The sequence below is a fragment of the Triturus cristatus genome, chromosome 3_1 (assembly GCF_964204655.1).
Source record: "Triturus cristatus chromosome 3_1, aTriCri1.1, whole genome shotgun sequence".
NCBI lineage: Eukaryota > Metazoa > Chordata > Amphibia > Caudata > Salamandridae > Triturus > Triturus cristatus.
The window spans coordinates 1,117,447,130-1,117,473,795 of NC_140583.1; positions in this window are offsets into that span (position 1 = coordinate 1,117,447,130).

Genomic DNA, 26,666 nt, shown 5'->3' on the forward strand with positions numbered 1-26,666 from the left:
TACTAATTTAGGAGTTGTCTGTTTATAATCCTTTGGGCTAATTACCGCACTACGTACTTTTGTGGCTATATGAATCTTTGACATTGTTTTAGAGAAGAGAAGAGCAATGCATCAGATACATTATCATCACAATCATTAGTCTAGTTTCGGTCAATAAAGAGAGCTTGGTATCAGTTAAAGGGCTTTATTAATTACATCTTTTAGTAGATCATCTGTATTAGGAATATAAATTAATCACATTGAATCATTACATATATTATCAGAAATCAATAATATCGGTAAATTGAAGAAATGCATTAAGCCTGTTCCATTAAGAAAATAATCCATATTATAAGAATATGGGATGAGGGAGTTAGTCAGAAACCATACAGAGTTCTAGTTTGAAAGACTAGGAAAAACCATAAAGTTTCAGAATGAAGAGCACCTCAATATATCAAAAATATCAAAGCAGAACTTCCCATAAAGAAAAGTTCAAGAAACTCAGTAGAGTGCTAGAGCGGGTAAAAGAAGTTGCAACCTACTCTTGGAACATGCACTATTATAGACTACATATTTCATGAAGCTTTGCAGCATATTGCTTCTTTCGTTTTCAGTCAGCCATTTTGCATTAGGATGCTCTCCTTGGAACAGGATCATACCTTGTCTTTTCATCGGAATACAATAATCCACAGACCGCGATGTTAAGATTGCAACTATGTTGTAGCCGTTATGAGTTCATGTGGGTCAATTTCTCATTCAGGTTTACTTTCCCATGGGTTGAATTACACTCCTAACATTCTAAATTATCACATTTTAAAACAATTGTCTATGTAGAAGTTGAAATATCAATATAATGAAAAGAAACATTTCAGCATATCCACTATTCATGGGAAAAAACACAAGTACGTAAAAACGTCAAGTTCACATTTTAAATGCTAAGTTCCCGATTCACAAAAGTAAAGTTAGAAGAAAGTCTAACTTTACGAATACCGTTATTCACAAAGGGCATTTACTACGCGTAAATGCCCTTTGTGATTACGGAAAGTTTAACTTTATGACTTTCAGTATTCACAAAGGGCATTTATGATTAGTAAATGCCCTTTGTGACTACTGAAAGTCATAAAGTTAGACTTTCGTCTAACTTTACCTTTGAGAATCGGGTCCTCCATCTCCATGTATGAACCCTTCATTACCTCATTGAATGACAAAAACGAATATTTTGTTAACAGTGATCTTTGTGTAAGTAGAAACATTTAGCGGAAACATATGAAAATATTTTATGTGACTATTACTTATTATGAAAAGCATTTCCATGGAAAAGTCAAGAATTAAACATTTAGGGGCCGATTCTAATCCTGGAAAAAGGCTGTACGAATCGTTGTATGGAGCGTTTTCTCCGTACGACTCGTACCCGGTAAACATTCCTTATAACCTAGGAAGTACGATTCGTACAGAAAGCCTCTTTCCGTACGAATCATACAAAAGACCGTACGGGTAAAAAAAAACAACGATTCGGATCCGGAACAGCCTGTATGCGACGTCCGGACGTATTTAAGCAGCGGTTTCCAGCCCAACAAGTACGATTCATCCCTACGGCACTCTGTATGGCTCTTTTCTTATGGGAGCCAAAAACAGCCGTAAAAGAAGAGTCCTACAAACGGAGCCCCGGTACGCGACGTACACGCCATGAACCCCATCGTACGTATCATCCCGGTCCTCTTAGCCTATGACCTGGTGCACCGAAACCGACTCACACACCGCAGAAGGTGAGAACAACACCCAGGGGCCAGGGTGGGGGTGAGGGGCAGGAAACATACCCCATACCCCATACCCAAAGCCAAACCTATAATATGGAGCCCATACATTACCACCAGGGTCTGGTCACTTGGGGGGGGCGTGTCCAGCAACCCCTACATACTGCAACAACGGAAGTGGACGTGTACGGTGCGTTGCACACGTACCCGTACTGCACCAGTACAATAGTGATACGAGGTGTACACACGCAATGAATGCGGGGGTACGGTGCATTTCACACATACAGGTACAGCACCAGTACAATAGTGATATGGGGCGTACACACGCAATGAATGCGGGGGTACGGTGCGTTACACACGTACAGGTACAGCACCAGGACAATAGTGATACGGGGCGTACGCACGCAATGAATGCGGGGATACGGTGTGTTTCACACATACAAGTACGGCACCAGTACAATAGTGATATGGGGCATACGCACGCAATAAATGCAGGGGTATGGTGCGTTTCACACATACAGGTACGGCACCAGTACAATAGTGATATGGGGCGTACACACGCAATAAATGCGGGGGTACGGTGCGTTTCACACGTACAGGTATGGCACCAGTACAATAGTGATACGAGGCGTACACACGCAATGAATGCGGGGGTACGGTGCGTTTCACACATACAGGTACGGCACCAGTACAATAGTGATACGGGGCGTACACACGCAATGAATGCGGGGGTATGGTGCATTTCCCATGTACAGGTACGGCACCAGTACAATAGTGATACGGGACGTACAAGCGCAATGAATGCGGGGGTACGGTGCGTTTCACACGTACAGGTACGGCACCAGTACGATCGTGATATGGGCGTACACACACAATGAATGTGGGGGTACAGTGCGTTTCACACGTACCCGTACGGCACCAGTACAATAGTGATATGGGGCATACACACGCAATGAATGCGGGGGTACGGTGCGTTTCACACGCTTACAATGGTGATACGAGGCATACACACGCCAGGAATGGAGGGCTACAAGTCGCATAAGGATGTCCATCAAGTACTTGTCATTGCATACTTTCATGTGCAGGCCCTAGGTGTGGCAGCCAGTGATATTGCACAGGTCATCTCATCTAGTTGCACAATTGATGAGTGATGACCTGTGGACACATGTCATGTGTGATGGGGCACTATTTGGCACACATCACCTTGCCACTTGCCACATGTGTGTCTGTAGTCCAACTGTGTCATGCACAGCAGCAGTAGGATGGCACAGTCATCAACACCCGCACCTGTCTCCTGATGCCAGGGACAGGGACACTCTATCAACTGACATGTCACGATCAGCGTGCCCCTACGTGACTATGTCAGGTGTGTGTCATGTGTTCCCATGAGCTTGCTGTTAGTGTTCCGTCAACTGCATCTGCTGATGGTGCATCCAACATGGGTCTGTGTGGAGATGGGCATGGCACACATCTACGCACACCATGCCACATGTGGATTCCCACGGCTGTAGGGTCTGTGTGCATCGGACATCATATTTTCCCAGGCATACATGTCTGAGTCGTCTCAATGGCTGTGTTTTTTTGTTGTCACATGTACCCCTTCATCGCAATGTGTTTGATATGTACATTTGATATTCCATGTGACCTGTGCGTGTGCCTTGCAGTCAGCTGTCTGGATGAGATGAAATCCTTCCAATGCAGCTATGTGGATGTGTGTCACTCAGGTAATATCTCTGGCTGTTCACTCAGACTGGCCCCCAGCTCATTTCAGGGCATGTCATGTAGACTTGACAATCAACAGGTGTATCTGGATTTTCGTAGGAGTGCCACCAAGCTGGCATATGTGTCCTTGATGTATTGCACACACCAGACTCCATAGTTACCTGATGTTTAGTAGCAGTTTAGCATGTGCTATGTTCATTGACATTGATGTTGGCAGACTCTCAATCTTCATTATTCCAAACAATGTCCTGCAGGGCACCGCCTGTCCCAAGACCAATGCCAGACTTGGCTGCCATGAGGGAACGTGCCTGCATCCAACTTTACAGATTCACGCGACAGTTGATTGAGGACTTGACTAACAAGCTGGCACCACACCTCCAACCGCGACACAGGTATCCTACTGCGCTGACCCCAAAGATGAAGGTGATGGCAGCCCTACATTTTTTTGCCACAGGTATGTTTCAATTGACCATAGCTGATGTTGGTGGAGTGTCAAAGACAATGTTCAGCCGTGTCCTGCGTGATGTTTTGGCAGCCATGTTGGAGCACCTTAATGAATTCATCAAATTTCCTACTCCTGAGGAGCTGACAGATGTCAAGGGTGATTTCTTTGCCCTGCGAAGGATGCCCCATGTCATTGGGTCCATTGATGGGACACATGTGGCTTTGGTACCACCACAGGCACAGGAGCAAGCCTATCGCAACCGAAAACATCACCACTCAATAAATGCCCTTGTGGTGTGTCTTGCTAACATGCTGATTTCCCATGTCTGTGCTCGTTTCCCAGGATCAGCACACAATGCCTACATCATGAGGCGTAGCAGGGTGCCACAAATGATGCTGCGGCTGCACAACAACCGAGCATGTCTTGTTGGTGGGTATACTCTGTCCTGTGTGTTGCGGTATCTTTGGCTCTTACGGCATCTCCTGACCCACTTATTTCCATGATGTTTCCATGTAGGGGACTCTGGATATCCCAACATGCCATGGCTACTGACACCTCTCCGCAACCCAAGAACAGCTACAGATCACCGGTACAACAATGCACACGGGCAGAACAGGCGAGTGATTGAGAGGACGTTTGGCCTCCTGAATAGCCGATTCCGGTGCCTTGACAAGACAGGCGAGTCCCTCCCATATGCACCGGAGAAGGTCTGTAAAATCTTCATCGTGTGCTGCATGCTGCACAACATGGCAGTTGAGAAGGCAGTGCCACTCATCCTGGATCCGGATGAGGAGGAACATCCACTCGTGGAGGATCAAGGGCTTGGTCACGAGGCAAGTGATGAGGAGGTGGAGGAGGATGATATCCGGAGTCAGCTCATACGCAACTTCTTCTCATAATGGTGAGTCACTGGGTATGAGTGTGCAAGCTTGTAGCATTGAGTGGCATGTGCTGCAATGTGTGTGTCCAGCTGACTGAATGCAAAGTGACTTTGATGTGTGTTCTGATGTGTCACTCGAGTGATGATGTCATGCCACACAGTTTTGCGGAGAGACTTTCTTTGAAATTTGCATGTGTCCAACATTGTTTGTTTCGTAACTGACCATGTGTGCGGCGATAATTGTTTTAGGTGACTTCTTGTATGTCTGTCATTCCCAGGTTTTTGCGCCTGTTGTCTGCTCGTGTCATCTTTGTCCTCCTGCGATTCCTCATGAGGATTGCTACATGTGCTGAATCAGCGTTCCATGCAAGGACATGTGGAAATGTCAGTTTGGGTAAGGATTGCAGCAAGGCTTTTTGGTGGTGGTACGGGTTGGGAATGTGTGGGGACTGCTTCTGTGCATGTTGTGGTACCATGCATACATGTCTTCTCACCATGGAGCATATAACATGTAGCATCACTCCCATGACACGATAGTCACCCTTCTTGACAGTCATCTGTAGTGGAGTGTGGAGTCTGATGAAGGCATCAATGTGTGTAAACCTTGCCTCTGAAACATTGCGGATGCTATGGGTGGACATAGTATGGGACATCACAACAACAGGCTCTATGGGGAATTGCAGCCTCTCCGTGTGCAGCAGGATGTGTTTGGCTCATCCCCTTAACTTGTGTGCCAGTTATTTGGGATGTACAACATCCGTGTTGTGAAGGGGGGGTCCAGCGTATGTCACACATGTTATGTCAACTGACCTGTGAGTCTGTTCATATGAATGCATTTCCCTTTATGTGAGTTTGTGTAATAAAGGTGTTCACCACAATCCAAAGTGCCTCATCTCTGTCACTGCAGATCTCTTGACTTTGCATGCGTCATCTATGGCATAATTGTCAAAGATTGAGCATATGAGTGTATGTGTACTTTGGCAACATGCATGCAGTTCTTCATGGCTAATAATCTCTATTGTGCATGAAGTACCTGGTTGTGTATGTATTTGTGCACGTTGCTCCCCACAACAGGACGTCAACGCCTGCTGACGGTGTATCTCCTGTGCGCAGCTCCGCATTTTGTTGCCTGATCCTGAGGCCATCATTTTTGGTGATTGTTCATATATTTTCTCGGAGTGACCCATGAGTAACCTGACACTCCTTTCTTTGCATACACCTGTTGCACTGTGCCTTTCTGACCTCCTTGTCTTTGTGTGCTACTTTTTGCCTAGTTTCTCACCCCTTCCGCCTGCTGCTGCCTCACCTGCGGCACCACCCCACCGAGTGCCCTGATTCTGCAACCCACACACCTCCAAAATGCTCCTCCCTTCCCCCTCCACTCATTCCTAATGCAGCCAGCAGCTTGTCTGTGCCACTGTTACGCCAACGCCGTGCCAAAGGCAGGACCGTCTGCGTCTGCAACGTGCACAGTGCAGGACCCTCTGGTCCTTGCATGACCCACGTCACACAACAGGCTCATCTGCAGCCACCGTCCAAGTAATGTCCACCAGACAATCAACCGCCTGCTATCAGGCAACCCCTAAGCGCACACACGACACCTTCGCATGCTGAGTGTGCAACTCCAACAGCCTACACAGCGCTGCCCCGCCTACCAGACCCTGTCAGAACAACCAGGTCATGTGCCTTCTACTCCACACCCGCTCCGTCCACCAGCACGCCATTGGACTCTGTTACCTCCTCAACACAACAGCCCCACACATCACCTTCATGACAGTAACCTGGATAAAAGCATCCTCAGCACACAACTTCTTCATTGCCATCTCAGACGGATACAAGATCACCCGCAGGGACAGCACCAACAATTCCGGAGGATGAATTGCAATTTATTCACAAGTACACCCTCAGAGTCACAAATCCGGTTTCGCACCAACCCCCTGGTAACCCTCAGAGTAACACTCATCTACAGATCTCCAGGCCTACATCCACAATTCCGCTAAGCCATCAACACGTACATCTGCACGCATGCCCTCACCTCCACAGGCTACATGTGGCTGGGGGCCAGTAACTTCTTGCTGGAGGAGAACCACACCACCATCCATCATTGGTCCATCAACATTTGCATCCACGTCTCCGACAAGCAACACACTGCCCCACACCCCGCTACCGGTCCCCCAAAGATGCTTGATGTAAGTCACCACAGACAAGCTGTGTGGGACACTCGAACCAACACCACCGCCACACCCTGCAACCTCACACACTGGATCGGCAACTGATCCAACAATCTTGCGACATTGACGGACTTTCCTGTGAAGCACAACAACAGTTAAGCCACCTGGGACAAGGCAGACCTACTGGACTCATACAGATCTAGCCGGACTCTTGTGCAAACCTTGCAACACAAAGAACCATCAGTTACCTTACAGCCCTGGAAAAGGCCACACACAGCCATCACCATATCATCAGCAAGGACAAGTGGAGATCCTTCAGATAGGGCCAAGGCACCAAAAAACACATGACATCAAGGAGCTCATCAGCATTGTGAGTGAACTGACAGCAGCTCTCCATCCAAAAGATACCCCACACTTGCAAGGCAGATCAAATCCCTTGCAACTTTCTACCACTGCAAGCTCATGGACATAGACGACAGCCTTGGCACACAGAGGCAGACAGCACTATCATCTGCGGGACAAACCCCCCTCAGGTTCTGGACTCCCGTCAGCAGCAAATACACCAGCTGGCTCATGTGCACCATCCACTCTGGCTCTCCATCAGGCTCCTTCCCACACAACATCTCAACCACATCATTCCCCATCCTTGAAGCCCACGTCCAGCACATCATGAATGTCTCCTTTGAGTTTGCCACATTCCATGGGGGTTGGAGGCATGCAGAGACCCAGGCCCTTCTTAAACAACGGACGGCAGTACCGCAGGATCTCCTGGGACATCACCCTGCTTCCCTACCCAGCAAATGTCATCAGGAAGACACTCAACGAGCAACTGACAAACTTCCTCCATGCAAACAGCTCCAGGCAACCGGCACCAGACCATCTTCCACAGTAATCACACCACTGCAACCGTCATCATTGCCACCACCAACGACAACTTTGCCTGCTGAACAATGGTGAGGCCACCCCCCTTGACCTCTCAACGGCATTCTACACCATGTGCTACCAAACTGTCAGCTCACACATCTCCAACACTGGTATCCAGAGGAGGGCCCAGGATTAAATCAACAAGTAGCTCACCAGCAAGGCCCAGGGAGTCGGCCTCCACCCTTCAGCATGTAGTACACTGGGGTCATCTGGCCCATGTCCCAGGGCTCATCTCTCAGCGTGACGATCTTCAATGTCTCCATGACCCCCCTCTTCACCATCACATGTGCACACGATCTCATTATCATCTTGTATGCCATTGATACCCAGCTGCTCCTCACCCTCACCAATGACCCAGCCATTGCCAGATACAACCTTCAAGAAAGCATGAGATCCGTTGACGAAGGGCTGAAGATCAGCCACCTGAGGCTGGACTTGGACAGGACTGAGGTCATCATCTGAGGATTGTCCCCTTACGGCTGGGTCAACTCCTTGTGTCCCACCGGCCTGGGCACCGCACTGGCACCCAGTGGCCACGCACGCAAGCTGATGTTCATCATGGACTCATCGCTCACAATTACCATGCAACTCAACACCATCTGCATGCTGCAAATGATCCACAGATAGATCCACTCCAAGGCAAGACAGACTGTCCCCCAGGTCCACGACACCAGCCAGGTCAACTACAGCACCACCCTCTACGGAGGAACAACAGCAAAACTGCAGGAGAACTTGTCCCCATCCAGGGTGCATCCGCAGACCTCATCTTCAACATCCCCAGCCACATCACTGTCCACCTGAGATAGCTACAATGGCTCACTGTCTGCTGCAGGATCACCTTCAGACTCCTTAACCACACTCAGGAGGCAGACCCCAGACCCAAAACCGACCTTGGACGTCTGTCATCCAACACCCCGTTGGCCCAACTCCATGCAGCCAACCTTGCCCTGGCCACCATTCATCACATCCACAGAACAACTGCATGCAGGTGATAGTTCTCCCACCTCGCCAAACAGACCTGGGACTCCCTCCCCGGGCACCTCCACATGACCCATGACCTCTACGCCTTCATGATTCCCTTCCAAATTGGTCTGTCCGAGCAGCATTGCAAGCGCCCCCTCAGCAGCTTGAGGCCATCACAGGTGAGCATTGTGCTCCATGTCTGTATTTGATGATACATTGTGACCCATGTGTGTCCTCGACCGGACTCAGATCCCAGTGTATGGATGGCTGGAGTTAGTTCCACACTCAGGCATACTTTGACATATCCCCACACGTATGTTGTGGACTCATGCCAAATGACTGCAACATAAAATGTAAATGATTCTTTTTTGTATTATAGGTCTGGGCGTGATTTGTGCAAAGAAAAAGGTGCAATACAGGGACCATAGAATCCAAAGTTCACAGGGGAAGATGGGATCCTTGGCATTTGAAGTCAGCAGAGTCCAGACCACAGTGTTGGCATCATTGGTCAGACTGTGACCAGCAAGTTCATGTGGCAGATAATGTCAGTCAATGAGGTGATGCTGTCGCACATGAAGGCCAGGTGCCAGGCCAGGTGACCTGGGAGATGTGGATGGGCCGCTGCCTCTCACGGTCTTTTCCGTGGACGACCCACCTTCCTCGGGGGACCCTCAGATGCAGGCCTTGACGATGCTTGGGACGCTCCGTCGGACGAATCCTCCTCCCTCCCTGTGGCTGGTGGTGGTCTTCGCCTGGTGGCACAGGGAGGGTTGCCCATGTTGTCGGCGATCCGACGGAGTGAATGGCTTATGTCCCTTTGCACCATCAGGAGCTCAACCAGTCTTGCCTCCATCTGTACTTGGTGTTCTTGTTGACTGGCGTGTTGCTCGGCCTGCTGGTTCTTCATTTCTGTGATGGTCTCCTTTATCACTGTGAGGGTCCCCACTACCTGGCTGAACTCCCTGGTGTCACGCCGGTATGCGTCCATGATGTTGTGTATGTGTGACATACCGGTCCCTTCAGCTGGCTGGTCAGGTTCTCGCATCCGCCTGCCTACACTCCCACCACCCCTGCCCACACGAGCCTGGGCTGCCGTTGTGGGCACATCGGGTCTACGGGACCCCTGAGGGATGGCAGGGGCGGTGTTGTCTGCCTCCTCCTGGGTGCCTGGCGCACCTTGTCCCTCCTGGTCAGACTGGCTCAGTTGTTCACTTCGGGCATGGCTCCTCGTGTCTCCTGGGATGTGGCAGGAATTGGGGTGGTGGTTGGCATAGATGTTCCTGAACCAGGTGCTGCAGGGGCTTGGACACCAGAGGGTCCAGGTCGGTCGGGATCATCCACGGAGTGTTGAGAGGCGTCGCTGCCGATGGGATCAGGTTCCTCCCGAACCTGGGACCTTGATTCTTCACCCCCATTGTTGGGGGGAGATTCATCACGTTGCCCTGTGTGTGAGAGACAGATAATGTTAATGCTGTTTCATGCAACATCCATGTTTCATACACATTCAAGTTGGCACTGTTCCTCCAGGTAGTTGTATGTGCCTAGCATTCTCCTCAATGTTCACGTGTGGATGGGTATGTTGCGGGGGACAGATTGATATGTTCTCCTGAGTCTTTGACATGTAGATTTTTGGCTTGGATGCTTCTTCGGCTATTTATTGGTCTTGTTGTGTTACATGTCCATTGTGACAGTGGGTAAATCCATTGCCTGTCCCGGGGGTGTCTGCTTGTGTAAGGGGTGTGTGTGACAGGGCCTGCTGGTGGGTGTAGTGTGATTTGGCACTGGGGCTCCCAGGTGATGTAGCTGTCCCCCCATGGAGCGTGCTGCCATGACAGTGAGTGTGAGTTCCTATTCTAGATATCTGACCTTGTTGTCTTGGTGTTTGTGTTTGCACTGGTCACAGGAGGGCCTTGTGCTGCCTACACCAGGGCCAAGTGTCAGCTATCTTGTCAGTACTTTCCCAGTCCCTGTGCATTGCGCATAGTGCATGGGTATGTACCTGGGCCATATGGGATGAGGGCCATTGTGTCTGCTTTGGAGTTCAACAATGCGTTTTGTGACACCCACCCTCCCAGCATACCGGACATCCATTCTTGGGTTAGTCCTTCGTGTAGCATGGGACATAGCATGGCCATGCTTTCTCAATGGGGCATACACATGTTAGTGGCACTAGCGTTGTTTTTGACTGTGGTTCTGGCAGGTGAGGGCTTGGGGGTAGTTGCGTGCATTTTGTGTAGTTGGGGTGTGGATGCCATTACCCCATCTTACATAAGTTGTTTGTGTACTCACCAGGCTCTGGAAGTCCTTGAAGTCCATGTACTCCCACCGGCAGAAGCAGGGCCATCACCTTCTCCTCCCAGGGATGGAAATGTACAGGTCTGCGGGGCCCACCACCTCCAGTGATGTTGCTCTGGGCGTAGTCGTCATTCATTTTTTGCTTGACTGACCTCCGCAGATCGTACCACCTGGCTTGGCATTCAGTCCTGGTCCTTCTGATGGGTGCAACAGCATTCACCCTATCGACGATCCTCTACCACAGGCGTGATTTTTCGCCTATGCTGGTCTGTCTGACCAATGTTCCAAACAGCTGTGGCTCGACTCTGATGACTTCATTGACAAGGATCTCCAGCTCCTCCCTTGTAAACTTTCGATTCTTGTCTGTGGGCATGGTGTGGGGTGAGGGTGTGGATGGTTGTGGGTGTGTGGGTCTGAATGTGAAGGTGTGGGTCGGAATGTGAAGAGGGGGTATGTGTGAAGGAGGTTGTGTGAAGGTGTATATGTTAAGGTGGATGGGTGCAGTTGTTGGTGTGTGCTATCTAGCTGCAGTGAGTCTGTTGCAAAGGCTCATGGTTTGTGTGTTTGGGCCCTTTTTATTGGTCCATTTGTGGGTAGGCCTCAGTTTGAATTTTTGGTGGGTGTGTTATAAGGGGTGGTTGTGAGTTTGCCCTTCTGTTTGCCTGTTTGGATGTGGCCAGGTCAGTCATTTCCATGTTTTGTGCACTGTAGACGTGTTTTGTGGTGTTGTGAGAGTCGAATAGACCCTCCTTGTGCTGTTTTACAGTGTCCTTGGTTCAGTATGACTTGTTTCGTTGTATTTGCTTTTGTGTGTCCGACTCGGTCATATGCGACGTTCTCCGCGGTACGAGTCGTACTCCGACACGTTCCCAGGGATGCGAGTCGTACAGGGGTACGAGTCGTACAGGCATACACCCCCATGCGTTGTGTATGTACGGTGCATACCCCAACATTGCATATGTACGGTGCATACATACGCGATGTTGTTGTAAGGTGCGTACATACGCGATGTTGGGGTACGCACCGTACATACGCAATGTTTTTGTAAGGTGCGTACATATGCATGGGGGGGCCTGTACGACTCATACCCCTGTACGACTCGCACCCCAGGAACAACTTTTCCCGGGATACAAGTCGTACAAAGTTCGCTTCGTAACGGGTAAAGTAATTCCCCGTGTACGGGATGTTTTCCATGCGATTCGTAAATCGGAAAGCCGGTCCAGATCGTACTTGTACGGTCGGACTGTATCTTTACGATTCGTACGGAAAAGTGTCCGGGTCCGTCTCGTACAACTTTTCCGGATCCGATTCGTACGGATCGGGCCGATCCGTATGTATTTTTCCAGTACGAATCGTACTTCACGGGTCGGACGGGACTTGTACGATTCGTAAGGAAAAAATCACGGATACGAGTCGTACAGAAAAAAAAAATACAGGATCGGAATCGACCCCTTAATGTGTATTTAAGAATTCTGAGCAAATCAACTTTCAAGCAGTGCTACTTTACCCATTTGAGGCCAAGTATGTGTAAATGTAATAACTTGGTGCAAATATTTGTGTTTTAAAAACATTTTATTTTCTTTAAAGCTTGCATGCTAGTACAGCACATTCATCATAAACTATATTATTTTGTGCTTCTATTAAAAACTCTTCCTCAATTCCCCCCTCTGATCGTTATGTAACTATCACACTTACTTCACAAATTAATCTTTAGAGTTCACTCTCATCCTCAGTTGAGTCTTTTTTCCTCCTTTTCAAACTCCCATATTGTTCTACATTTTTGTATTCTCAATTGATGTGAACATTACATTTTTATTTCCCTCTCTATTCTTTTACTCATCTCTGCTCTTTCTTTTATTAATGTAATATCTATGGGCTTTGAAAAAAGCAAACAATATCAATAGGCAACACTCTACTATTATATAGTATTGGCATAAATATAGCCTTCAGAATTGCTTCTCCACTGGTAGCAAAATAATTGGCAATGGTTGAGGTTTCCTTTCAACCAGTTTCCCCATCCTTGCCCGTGATAAAAATACATAACAACAGGTCCTGAGGAAGGTGGCAACAAAAGAAGACTGAGCCACCGAAACGTGCGTCGACCAGTTTGAGTGATACACCCCAGTGCCTTGCATCACATCAGAGGGCTGAGCTGTTCGCCCCTGCCTGGCTAGCCTTGTACACACGCTGGTGCCACACGCTGGTGCTTTTCTGGGGTGTAGTGTGAATGTCTTGTATGAAAGTGACATGTATGCAGTATGACTAGAGGAGCGATTGCTGTGGGGATATCTCTTAAATCTATGTTGAGATTTAGCTGATTTGTAAAAACTGTCTATATATGTGTGCACTGTGAAAATAGAGTTGTGCACACACAAAGTAATCATGATTAACTCTGTATAGTTTGATCTTTTGTAATAAGGAAAGAACATTTTTTTGTATACAAGTGAAGAAAGCACAAAAGAAAGTAAAAAACAAAAAAGAAATTTTAAAAAAGTAAAAAAATAAACATGATAGACAAACTAAATACATACAGTCTGTGTTTTTTCCTATGTGAACCCACAAAAAAGTAAAAGCAATATAGGTCTAGAGGGATACTATACAGTATAGTTTGAGGTTTCCTTTCAAAACATTTCTAAAACACTAGGGGACAGATTACGATGTCGTCGGAGTTGCTCTGACTAACACCGTCGTAGTCACGGGATTGACCGACCGCCTGATTACGATGTGACTAAACACTGTTCTGTCGCATACTCCCTTTTCCCTATGGGAGCTTGTGCTATGGCCATAAACCGGCCGTAATACAAAATACAAAATAAGAAATGGGTGTTCGTGTAAAACCCTGCACACAGTGGCAGGCACCCCGTGGTTCCTGCCACAAGTGCAGAGATTTACAGGGGGCATCCTAGGTAGCCCCTTAGCCACGAACTGTAGGCCACAGAGGGAAGGGGGCCCCCAAAGTCACTTTCAGACAGCCTTTCTGTGTCTGAAAGGTTGGCAAGGAAAGGCTGTCAGAAACCAACATTGTAATCCCTACGGCAGAAACGCCATCCATAGGCGATTACAGTGCGGATCTGACCGGCCGGATGACTCCTAGAGCCGGTTGGAACCGCATCGTAATGAACGGCCAGTTAATGCTCTGAAAGTCGACATTGTAATTCGTAGGTCAGGTCGCAAACCGACCGTGTCGATCAGAAAGCCTCCGACCGCGGTCAGAAAACCTCCGACTAGAGGACAGAGGTCGTCCGACCAACATGGTAATCAACCCCTTAGTGTCTGTAAAGTTTCTAATTCAGGTTTCAAATCAGGACTGCAAATTCTAGAATTGTCTTATTTTTGTCAGGTATGTGGCTACAACATAGCTAAGCCTTCAGCATCTAACAGACACTGCCTTTTTCTACAACCAAAATGTCTAATACTAAGCGATTTGGAAAACCATCAATCTAATAGCCACTAATTCTGTATTCACAATTAATAAAACTCCAGAAGTACTGGTTGCCAGTTTGTCTACAACCTTTGAAAGCTTTCTAATTTTCTCATCATTTCAGATAACTTGTTTTGGTGGTATTGTTGCTTCAAAAAAATCTCCAACTACTTGGGTTCTATCACCTACGCTACACATGTCTGTGTGATGGTGTTATTATCAAAGCATCTGCACTATATACATTAGACATATTAAGAAATAGCACATCTAAAAAAGCAAATACCCTCCCAATCAGATGACAATTGAAAATAAGCATTCAGTTCACAAACAAAATAAACTCCTGAGATGATAGGTTCTTCTCCTTGTAAAATTTGCCATGAACCCACCATAATTTCAAATGTGTATTCACAACTATTAATTCCTACATGTCTACTTCTACTTTGGGTTCTTATTTTGTACACTCATATTTTCCCTTTTTATCTTCTGATGAATTTCAAATAGAATAGATCATTTTGTTTTTAAATTCATCTTCTTTCTTCCCAATGTTTTTCAAAACATCTTCCGCTTTATCTTTACTCTGTGAAATGTTTCTGCTTCTTCCAACTAATGTCATTATGAATACTTTCTACAAAGGTCTCATCAAGCATTTTAACTTAGTTTTAACTTAGTTTTTTGTAAGCATTAACACTATCTATTGGCATTGGTGGACTAAAATAATAATTTAAGCTGTATTCATGTCTTTTGCCTGTGGGCGTAAATTCATGCTCTTCTGTAATGGCAATTGTGAAAGAATTAGATCATTATTTGAATAAAAATATTCAAAATGTTCTCAACTATACACTAAGCTAAGCAAAATACTACAAGTTATTGTGTATGACAAAGGAATGTGATGGTAGGTCACCTCCTCTGCAGCTGATAAAGGTAAATGGGCACAGACGTAACAATTTATTTCCGTCTAATGCCTCTGTATTCTTGAACTGATCTATAATAAACATTAGCTGAATAATCTTCTTGGTTGTAATTCACAAATTATGCCTTTCATCTTGTCTCATTTATTGTATGTGCCTCTGTAATAGGAGCAAGTATTTACCTAATCTCCTTATCTAGTGTGAAATTAAACCCTACCAATACGGTTATATTCGCTAATACTTTTGCTTAAATGCAATACCTACAATAATCGTGCATCTATTTCTATTTAGACAACATATATGTCTGTAATTAGATCATTGAACAAAAATATAGCAGCAAAAATTCAACCGTTGAGTTCAGATCTCTAAAAAAGTCACTTTTTTCTATCTTTTTTAAATTAGTTCTTTCAGTTTTATTTACAGCAATCTTTGTATAGTCATCCCTAAACCTACTCCATCTTCTTCTAAGAGTCTTCTTCAGCAGCCTTGGTCTTAGGGAAATCTTAAACTAATTGTTTTTAATTTCAGTCTCCTGTAAATATTTCACTTAATTATGCATTTCAACTCTTTGTTTCTTCTTCAGAAATGTTTTCAAACAGATTTGTTTCAATGTTGCTTTCAGTATGATGTCATGAGGGCTCATTCAGTTCTGCTCTCAGGTCAATCAAATCTGATATTGGAGTGTTCAACACTTGATTCACGTAGCAAGTCCATTCAGGTGCAGAACACCTTAGACAAGGCACTCATGCTCTTTTTGACCTTCTTGTTGTTCGTTGATCTCCTTCAGTGTCACTTATATTGCCTGACTTTGTGTCTTCAGCAATTGTTTGCGGCATGGGATTAACTGACACATTCTATTGCAATTTCTTTTAATCATAGTTTCTTGGCCATTCATCATTGTGGGTGACTGCTCTGCTTCCAGTACTTGTTCCTTCACCCAAATCTTCTTCTTGTTCTGGTGATGTACCAACTGTTACTTAGGTTGATCATGAGTCGCTTCTTCTTCTTTAACAGAAACTTCAATGGCTCTTTGGGAAAGGACAGGAACTTGGATTGGTGCAATTGTCTGTAGTTCTTCACCCCTCTCTCCTCCTTCCTGTATTTCTCTTTGTACATGTATGCCTTGTGGAAGTACTGCCACCAGTGCTCTTGGTTGTGGCTCAATTAACACAATTTCTTCATATTGGTTTCGCACTCTCCGAGTGTTCAAGGCATGTACCCAGTTTGGTACTTCGGCACACTTAACAGCCGTGTTTGTGATGATGATCACCAGACAGGGGCCATTCCACCCCATTTCCATACAAGACATTAGAACCTGCTTCTTGACAAACACCCAGTCACCGAGACCGGGGTCAAGGCACTGTTCTTGATGTTGATTTGGAGCAGCAGCTTCAAACCTGGTGAGAGAACGAACTCACCACATCAGGCAATCTTTTGCAGTAACAGAGTATCATGTTGTCTGTGATGTTCAAAAGTGCATATGCGGGTAAAGCAGGCAACATCATTGCATGCCCCATGAGGATTTCATGTGGCGATAAAGCCTGTCTTAATCTCAGGTATACTTCAGAGGCTCATCAACACCAGAAACAAAGCATCTGGCTATTTCTTTGATGTAGAAGTACAAACGTTTGCCAATCAGGACTTTATGGTTCCTTTGAGCTATTCAACAGTTCCAGAAGCTTCTGGTTAATTTCTACACTGTAACCTCTGTTTAATCTGTAATGTTGCACAAATCACTCTAAGGATCTCATTGTTAAAATTAGTCTTACGATCTGACCTCAATCCGTACCTAGGTATCTTGTCCTGCAACAGCAGTTTAGCTTCAGTGAGGCTTGAATTTCTCCACGTTGGGTAGGCTTCCACTCATCAAGAGAAAATGCACACTATAACCAAGACGGAAATATGAAGTTACAACGCAAACAAATAAAACGCATGCTTTTACAACGCCACTTTTACAATGCAACTGACATTACATCGCAAGTTTTTACAACGCATACCATTACTACGCAAATGTAGTATAATACATTGAGTGATCCATTACAACCCATACTACAACGCACACTTTTACAATGTGATATATATTTTCTTTTTGTATAATAAATCCCTGGAGCGGGATGCAGTAAAAATAGGTGTTTTGGGTGGGGAAGTGTATTAAAACGTAGATATTGGAAATTAATACTTAAGTATTACAATTAATACTATAGTACTAAAATTAGTACTTGCGTGTGATATTAATACATTAAAAAATAAAAATTATATACATTTATGAAAAGTATTGCTACAACAAATACTATTTTCTAACAAGATATTTTATAAAACAAAATTAATACTCAACTGCCTTTTTTTACCAATGTTTTTTTTTTCTTTTTTTATAATTTGACTTAATATTACCAAAATGTATAAAACACATATAAAATAAATATCAAACTGAAATTAATATAAAATTATTTATATACAACATTTTAACATAACATACATTTAATCAACATTTTCAAATACTTATTATGTAAACACAAAACAAATACACAAACATTAATACACTTAATTACACAAATTAAACTCCTATTAATAAATCGAAAAGTTTCACATAACAAAAACAGTATAACACACAACTAATATCAACACCAAAAATGAAAACCTCCGTTTTAAAAATACGGAAAAGAAAAGTCCTACAACTCTTTCAGTGAAATTACTTTGACCCGGAAATAGCCAAAACGGATGTTATTATATACAAAAATAAAAAGTTACGAAAACTAGCATAAGAAAATAATTATTTACATTCTCAGACACCATTAAAAACACAAAGAAAAATGATACACAAAACATATTTTACTTTCAAATAACATTCAAAACAAAAAAACATATAAAAGGAGCCATCCACCATTTTAAAAACTGTAGTTATCTGATTACCAGAGACTGCACGCGGAATTACACACTCCAAAATCTACTCGTCGAAGAAAACCAACTAAAACTCGAAGTAAGTACAAACTATAGAAATGTACAGCTACTTAATAATTTGTAGAGATGCAAAAAAAAACTGAAATCAAACATATATATTTTTTTCTGTTTGTTACAAAACTGTACAACCTCCAAAAACATTTCATAAATACTCAATTTGAGCCAATATATATCTAAAGTAATACAAATGTATAATGTATAGTCGTTTTATACTAAATAATTCGAAAACAAACGAGACTTCACAAACAAAAATTATAATTATTATTCACTTTACAAAATATATCCAAAGTTATAATAGTGTTTCCATCTAAAATATTTTATAGAGTACAACTTTAAAAGACTATCACATCAAAACATGGTTTCCACAAGTAAGGTGCAGGATAGTGCGAGATTAAAATTATTATTCTTACATCTAAAAGTATTTTCATCCTTTAAAATACTGGATATTCGATTTATTTAAATTACTATTCCAACTCCAAAACTTTCATGGTTTACAAAAAATTCAGAATAGTGGTATGTTTAAAAAACTATTGCTAATAATTAGACTACTATCCTCTAAAAAAATACAGAATATTTTCAGCATTTAAATTACTAATGTAACTCCAACATTTGTTGTTTTCAGCACAAATTCAATATAGTGATATTTTCAAATTACTCTTCAGACTCCAAAAGATCTTTACCTTAGAGAAAATGCTGGATAGTGTTTAGGTTAAAATAGCTATTCCTTTTTTTTTATATAATTATTTTACCATAAAGCACAGTAACAGCTGAAGCAATTAATCATGATACAGATAATTTCATTGATAAAAGTCAGAAAAAAACATATATGGACCAAAATTGACTAAAGCCATGAAGTTAATATGTATAAAAGGCCAAAAATACAACAACATTTCATCTAATTAATAATAACAGTAAAAGTCATTCTACCTGCATAAATGGTGTGACCCAGGTCGTAAACAAACCCCAAATCTTTTTCCCTTTTGCCCTACCCTTTCTCCCTCTTCGCTCGTAAAGTGCTTTTTCTAGGTTATAAATGTATAAAAATGGTCCTTTCCACTGTTGAGAGGTCGGGGATTGTGGATCTAACCGGGCAGAGGCAACACAGAGTCTTAAGACTGCCATCGCTATAAAGATAAGCTCTTCTCCCTTTTTCCCTGTTAATTCATTAACCCCCAATAACATAAGATGGGGTGACAGAGAGACATCTTGTTTTAAAACAATCTGTAAAAAAACAGAGATTTCCCGACCTAGTAGCTCAACACCAGGGCATGTGGAAAAAATATGTATTATATCCGCAGCATGTGCTTTCCACCTAAAATAATGAATGCCCTCCACTCCTCCCCATTTTGCCAGTGTAATATAGATATCATACAGGGTCTTGAAGTGTTGTGATTGCAGATTAGCCGAGCACAGCACAGAGTTCCCCAAAGTGACCGATTTGAGAAAGCAAGAATCCGGGACCCCCAGTTTATCCTGCCATCTTTGTCCATGTTTCTCTAGTTCATCTGGAAACCCTTCCAACAAATAACTATATAGTTGCTAAATTGAAGAACGCGAACTGCGAATAAGCAATTCAAATATAGCCATCTGCCCAAAACCTGCAGAACCACCGGCTTTTTTAAGGAGGAAGTCCCTTAGCTGTAAAAAGGTAAAGAAATCCCAGGGCCCTATGCTAAATCTTTCCTGTATTATGTCAAAGGTAGCAATATGCCCACCTACCAAGAGATCACTAATCCTATACAGCCCACCTCTACCCCACCTTACCAAACACTCATCCTGTAGTGCTTTCGGGAGCTGATCATTCCCAATCAAGGGAGTATACCTGTTGAATCTGCCTACTACTAGTTTTTTCCTTACGCCAGCCCAATTACGGAAGGCAGTAATTAAAACCTTTAACCTAGTTTTTTTTAAAATAGCTGGCTTCATAAAATTTCAGGAGACAGCCATTAGCCCGTGTGCCGATCAGAATTTCAAATATAGACGGGACATAGTGAGAAATAGCTCCCTCCCTAGCCTTGACACCACAGAGGGGCCCATAGTATTGCAGGACCGCCGCTAGATAATATAACTTAAAGTGTGGGAGTCCCCATCCCCCTCTCTCCCTTGGAAGGGTGAGGAAATATGAATTTTTATGGTCAATTGTGTCCCCTATCTTAGACCCCAACGGCTCCATGTACATGCTACAAGTACATGTATGTTCCCTCCAGTTCCAGCTATGAAGACGCAAATATATGTGCGTCCAACGTCAACATGTCCTCTTTCAGATCCGCCATGAATGGGTCGAATATTCCATTCCTAAGTATGATTGGCCACCGACTTTATATGGTTCACTTTTCACGTTTTACAGTTCAGGCGAACAGGCCCTGAATTCTGCCATCAAACCTTTTTCTGCTTCTACCTCTGAAATGCTCCAGCTTGGACCTGCATCCGTATCCATGAACTTTGTCCTACTCCCTGCGTGGCCAACGGTGCCTGACGCGGCCTGTTGCCTGCCAAAAACTGTATTCAGCCTTCAAGTTATCTGCTCCGCTCCTCATCCAATGCATTCCTGTCTAGTAGTTTTAGGTAAACATTCTTCCAGCTACCGAGCAAAGAGCTCGGCCTCGCTGTCTTTATGCAAGTAATTCATAGCCCCTGTTACCATGGAAGATTCCTGCCCCCTCGCATCTCATGTAGACACATAGACGCTTGTACATGCACTAACAGTCAGTATAGAATAGATTCCGTCCGAGAGACCTTTCCTTTTGGATAAAACAGTTCCTTAAACAAAGATATTAGATACGATTTGGGATTAGGTTGACCTGACCCCCAGACTTCTGTCTCCACATGTAGAGCTAAATGTCAATTCCCCTTCACCCTTTAGTTGCACGTCAATCACACGTCATGCGGCTGCGCGCGCATCTCTGCCAAATATTTCTGCTGACACTGCAGGATTCTCTTATGGATCCACCCACTTGTGACATCATTTTTAATGACGTTTCTAGTATACGCCTGTTATTACACCCATTTTCATTACGTATGTGTATTCTTATCTGTATTATCAGCTGTTACGCCTCCTACATCTGTCTTAATGCAATACTTTTCATATATATATGGTTACTTGTCAAATATGTATTGCCTATCCCTTCCTGAACCTTCGTGGTGATGGAATAAGATTGCCTGGTTCGAACCATAATTCCTTTGTAAGGAATAAAGCCCTTTTCAGAACCTCTAATACCACGGATTCTGCCTCTTATTTTGACTGAGTTATTCTTACTAGACTTTTCCGCATAAAAAATAGTACAGGTAATTTAAATATTTACCACATAAATTGGCGCCCGAACAGGGACACTTTCTCATCTCACGCGCCGGAGGTGCGTTGCAGGCCCGGTCCCCTGCCACAGCTGAACGGACAAAAACGCGTACCCGCAGGATTTCCTGTATCTCCCTCCGGCCAAGCGGGGGTGACTGAGGCTGCGATCAACACCCAGACGATGCGGTGAGAAGTGCGAAGTATCCCGACCAGAGCCTAGCTGAGAGAGCAAGATCCGAGGTATACAGAGGCCCACCAGGTTCCGAAGTTTCCGAGTCGAGTCGAGTCCAGTCCGGTCCAGTTCAGTTCCGAGGCCTTCCGTTCCATGCTACCCGGTGAGTACCGTTGCTGGGGAGGCATTTAGACGTGCACATTGGTTTGTGCCGGTCCTGACGGGTTTGGGTACACAGATCCGGTCTGCACTGTTTTAGCAGTATATCTGTACTGTTTAGCAGTATATCCAGTATGTTCATGTATATAATTTAGGGTTATCTAGTATTAGTATTATGTCAGTAACTAGTTTTCTTCTATTTATCATTGTTCGTTAAATGTTAAATGTTAAATGTCAAATGTTTTAATGTGTTCAAAATTGTGGTATGAATGAGTGTTCATTATTGTGTTTATTATATTAATTGTGTTCAAGTCCAGTTCAAGTAAGAATCAAGTAGCAAGGTTTAAAGATGCCGTTCTTTTCAAAATTAAGACAGATCAAAACTAGAAAAGGAGTACTCGAAGAAGCTGTTCCCATTCCACCTAGGGACACTCCAGGGTATTTTATGTACCATAAGCATGGCCTAGATGCCGTGTTATATCTTGACTTATGGGTGGACTACACCAAGGATCTAGCAGAAAGTCAGAGGTGGCCCGCAGCTGGGACATGGGATGCAGATTGCATCATGAGAGTAGAAGAAGAATTATGGAAAAAGAAAGCCAGACAGTCACAGAAAGATGCCATTGAATTATGGCGTAAAGAATCGCATAGGCGCACAGAGAAAGCGCTCAGACTGGAAGAGAAAAGTAGGGAGAACTCAAATAAAGCTCGAGAAAACGTATTAGTTGAGGAAGGTATCCGAGTAAAAACAGAACAAGTAGATAGACAACGAAACACTCTTATGAATGGTATGTATCCTCTTTTGGCCGAAGGTTTACCTAAGGCCACCCCGGAAATACTGAAAGATTTGCCACCTCCATTACTCCCGATTAAAGCACATCCCAAGACCGCAAAAGATATTTTCCTTTCCTCCTATTTAGACGACGTAGCTCCCGAATATGTTAATGTTCCACCACACACGGCACCTGTCGATGGTGCCCAACACCGAGATCATCCGCCCCCAACTCCGCAACCACAAACTCCTCCGCACAATCCAACTTTTCCTGCATCCACAGTTTCTACCTTACATCCCACAAATCCTTTTATGCCTAGCACCTCAGAAGGTGCGACAGGAGGTGCGGCAGCAATTTTCGCCACGCCACCATTACGAAGTAAATCGTCTCTTAGAGATTTAGCAAACCAACGTACACCCCAAATAGCAACGTCCGACATGTTTAAGGAACATCTTGTAGATTGCAGATATGATCCAGTGCCCGGTAAAAATGACAGAATGCTGCTATCATCACTACGTATACGACGAGCTTCAATGTATTTAACGACAATACCAGGAATGATTACACATTTAGACAATATATATCGCTTTGTCCAAACAGGGCAAGGCCCTGAAAGTATTGACGAAGCCATGGAATACCAGAAAGTGGATATACAGAGACTACTGTTACGTTTCTTCATAAACTGCTTGATCAGAGACAGAGATAGGTCCGAGGTAGACCAGGATGAAATGCACGTACTTACCAGATGGGGTCAGAATATATCCGAGGGAAAACATGATAAGCAGACGTGTATAGTAGCTATGTGCCGAAAGATCCGCAAGGAAGTAGAACGAATACATAAAGCCAGATTAGAGGCAGACAAAACTGAATCAGAGGGAGAGGAGGAGGAAGAATCAGAAATGCCCACAGGACAATTAGAAACGATAGCCTATGTAGGTAGGGGAAGACCTTGTAACAATACCAGATACTTTAATGATCCAATACGTCCGATACGTCCAGAATGCAACAGACATTTTCAAGCCCCTATGTTAAATACGAAGTGCCCTGAACACCTATTCCAAGCTGCTGATAAATTACTCCGAGACCGAAGGGGGTATCATATGCTCGATTCTATGGATGAACAAGAATTAGCCAGGTCAGCAGTACAATGGGCTGACAGTTCTGAAAAATACAGTGATGATGCGCTAGCACACACGTTTTTGAACCTTACCCCAGACGAACAGCGTTTAGCTGGTATATACATGATACAACACCTCCTTATATTATATAGAAGCCAACACTCCGATCCTGGTCCCCTACCTGATATACTGATAGAATTACTCACGAATAAATGGAGAGGTTCAGGTACTGATTTAATTAAAGAAATTCTAGAATATCGACACCAGTACAATGTCTTCGTATGCCCAGAACATGTTTCAGTTCCCCCCAAGTTGGAAAGAAAAACGTATCACATAGACAGACAGAATCCCTTACGCGAAGTACACCCAATCAGAGGTGAAGACAATACTTTTAAACGCGTGTTTGTGTACACGCCCATAACTAAAATTGAATTATTAGAAATGAAGAAAGTAGTACCTAGCCATGACAAAGACCCAGCAGGTTTCCACCGTGAAATAAAAGACATGTTACTCATGGGAGAGTATACTTATCCTGACATTATGAAAATATTGAAAGTTTTATTGCCTGCCGGTATTTACGAGAAACTCAAAGAAAAGGAATGGGAGGTGGGAGACCAAAAGATAGATTGGACAGCACTAGAAACCGAAGAAAAAGCCCGAGCTGCAGGTTCAGGGCTTGGGGAAAAGACTACAGCATTACCAGGATTATTAGTGCAGGTACTACCACGTTTATTAACTACGAAAAAGGAAGACTGGGGTGCAATTTCAGCCTGTAAACAAAAACAAGATGAAGACACTAGTGATTTCTATTCCCGATTTGAAAAATGTTTTGGTATTAATAGTGGCATAAAAGCAAGTAGTGAGTCGTATCCACATCTGTTTGTGACAAAATTAGTTGAGAATTCCCTGCCCCAAGTTAAGAGTAGAGTACTGAAATTCGAGAGTACTTGGCAAGGTAACACACCGTCACAGATGTTACAAATGTTACAATATCATCACAATAGAATTAGAGAAGAACAAGAACATGAACAAAGGCGTATGAAAGACACGAAAATGAAAATGCTCGTTGCTCAGTCAGTTCCAGCTGACGGTCATAAAAAGGGTACGATGCAGTCCAATGATTCAGCGGGTCCTGTTAGAGGGACATGCAACTATTGTAAACAGCCAGGTCATTATATACACGATTGCGCAGTTCTGAAACATAATATCTCTACGGGTATAACGAAGGAGAGACCACGTCCGCCTAGACAGGATCAGATCCAACAACAAGTACCTCAGCATGCGCAACCTATGCCAGTTCCACAACAGACCGCACCAGAACCACAACAACAGCCTCAGCCTATTGCTGCAACACAAAACACGACACAACAGATGTACCAGTATGCACAAAATGACTATCCAGAGTATCAGCGCTACACATGAAATAGCCTAGAGAGGGAAGTTGGCCTACCCCTTATTGAGGTTCCCGTAGATCAAGAAGGTCCTTACGTACGGAGTCATGTATTAGGGAAAGATAGAAAGTTTCTACTCGATACAGGGGCAAGCAGAACCACTATCAGTCACAGCGAAGTCCCAGGGGCACCCCTCTCAGGCTCACAAAATATTTCCCTTGGTTTTTCCGGAAAGCCCACTATTAACGAAGTATCGCAACCACTTGCATTCACAGTCGGTCCATTAACACGGACTACAGATCTATTGCTTACTAAGTCATGTCCAGAAAACTTGTTAGGTATAAAAACATTGAAGGCTCTAGGAGCTGTAATATGTTGTTCTCCGGAAGGAGTACGACTATTTTTGCGTGACTTTAAAGGTCACTATGTGTCCAGAGACTTGGATCACCGGTTACAGAATTTACCCACACATTTATGGGCGCAAGGCCCCACTGATGTTGGTTGTATGCACATTACACCATATCGAGTCACACTCAAAACAGGAGTAGTATTACCACGAATACGACAATACAAGTTACCCCCAGATGCTGTTGTGGCTTTACTGCAAATCGTTGACGAGCTCATTGCACAAGGAGTGGTTGTGGAAACCGACTCCAATGTATGTAATTCCCCGATAATTCCGATTCTTAAACGAACTGATCCAAAAGCACCACCAGTATATCGATTAGTTATTGATCTGCGAGAATTAAATAAATGCATTGTACCACAATACCCCGTGGTCCCAGATATCTCTTCATTGCTAACAGCCATAGATTCAGAAGCAACGTTCTTTACTGTAATTGATCTCAAGAACGCTTTCTTTAGCGTCCCAATTGATCCGGAAAGCCAATATTTGTTCGGATTCAGTTTAAATGGACGAAGTTTTAAATTCGCACGCGCACCTCAAGGATTCACAGAAAGCCCCAGCATCTATAGCCAAGCACTGAAAAGAGAACTTGACAGTATCCACATGCCAGCTAACACTGCCCTGCTTCAATATGTCGATGATCTGCTGATCACCGCCCGAAGCGAACCTGAATGTGAAAAAGCATCACTGACGGTTTTACATTTCTTAGCCGACAAGGGGCACAAAGTGTCCCCTTCAAAGCTACAATTCTGTGTCCAGCAAGTTGTGTACCTTGGGCACTTGCTGTCCAAGGGGGGAAGACAGCTTACACCCGACCGTATCCAGTTAATTGTTAACATGCCGCCACCCAAGACACAAAAGGAGGTACGGGCATTCATAGGCCTCACTTCGTACTGTAGGCAGTGGATCCCTCAATATGCATTTCTAGCGAAACC